Source organism: Rousettus aegyptiacus, unplaced genomic scaffold (assembly GCF_014176215.1).
Source record: "Rousettus aegyptiacus isolate mRouAeg1 unplaced genomic scaffold, mRouAeg1.p scaffold_m13_p_5, whole genome shotgun sequence".
Taxonomy (NCBI): Eukaryota; Metazoa; Chordata; class Mammalia; order Chiroptera; family Pteropodidae; genus Rousettus; species Rousettus aegyptiacus.
The window spans coordinates 78,842,030-78,843,572 of record NW_023416308.1 but is presented as its reverse complement, the minus strand read 5'-3'; the positions used below and the strand labels follow the sequence as shown (position 1 = coordinate 78,843,572).

Here is a 1,543-nt window from a genome sequence, read left to right as displayed (position 1 = left end):
TTGTTAACTTCTGTACAAACTACAGTAAGTTCCAGGTTCTTCAGTCCTCATATCCATATGAAGTTTTCATTTCTATGCTTATTATCACTGCTTTTCGCTGCCATAAATAACCCACCTTCAGATTTCTATAACTGTCTTCTGTGTTTGGCATATTCATAATCCATGTTGGAATAGTCTTCTACACATCTAATCAGATTTCACTTTCATATATTGTGGTTTATATGTGCCCCTGTTTCAGAAATAAGGTTTCCATCTCTTTTCTAAAAAATATGTTAATTATGACTGTCAGAATCTCCGAATGTAATGTACAATAACTGACTAGAGATATATATTTTTCAGTCTCCATGTGTTTTCCAATATCTTCGAATGGAGTCTCGCCACAACATTTCCAATGGTTCTATTGAGTTCACACCTGCAACATTCACTCTTGCTGGCATCCCAGGGTTGAAAGTAGAGTATATATGGATATCTATTCCCTTCTTCCTGATATACATTATCATCTTCATAGGAAATGGCACCATTCTTCATGTCATTCGAATTGAATCTGCTTTGCACCAGCCCATGTACTTCTTTCTGGCCATGCTGGCCTTTGTCAAACTTGGTGTTTCTGCTTCCACCATGCCTACTGTGTTAGGCATTTTTCTCTTTGGCATTCATAATATCTGTTTTGGTGGTTATCTGTTCCAGAAGTTTCCATGCATTCTTTTACCCTCATGTAGTCAGGTGTTCTTCTGGCTATGTCTATAGACCGCTTTGTGGCTATTTACAGCCCACTGCGCTATACAACCATCCTGACAATTCCCCGCATCACTGGGATGGGCACCACCATTGCCTTGAGAAGTATGATGCTTATGTTCCACTGCTCTTTCTCCTGAAGGATCTGCCTTTCTGTGACCATAACACCCTCACACACTCTTACTGCCTCCACTCTGATCTGATCAAATTGCTCTCTGCAGACACCTGCCTCAATAGCATCCTTGGTCTGTTTGTCATTACCTCCACATTTGGGATGGACTCATTGCTCATCATGACATTTTACATGCTGATTCTTCACACAGTACTGGGAATAGCTTCTGGGGCAGGGCGTTGGAGAGCATTCAACACATGTGTGTCACACATCTGTGCTGTGCTTGTGTACTATGTTCCTATGATCAGCCTCTCTTTGTTGCATCGCTTTGGGTGGCATTTGCCTTCACTCCTCCAGACTGTCATGGCCAATGCATACCTCTTTTTCCCACCTCTGGTCAACCCCATTGTCTATAGCATGAAAACAAAGGAAATTTGCAATAGTATATTACGTACACTGTCTAGAAAAAGGGGTGAGATCTAATCAAGACAGAAAATACTCTGAGACTGCATGATCTTTGGCCACACCAATTGCCTGGATATTAGCCTTGCTAATGGGAAAAATTACATAGTTTATTGTTGCTTATGAGTGAGTTATTAGCTTTAGTAGCTGGAGAAAAGAAAAATAGCCTCACTCTATCCCCCAGAGAACAGAGATGTTATTACTCTGCGGTAAGCTTATAAAAGGAGGCACGGG

General features: G+C 41.0%; 1 pseudogene; it reads left to right on the top strand.

The window, feature by feature from the left end:
- Positions 1-366: 366 nt before the first annotated feature.
- Positions 367-1,330, top strand: LOC107505710 (annotated as a pseudogene).
- Positions 1,331-1,543: the final 213 nt, after the last annotated feature.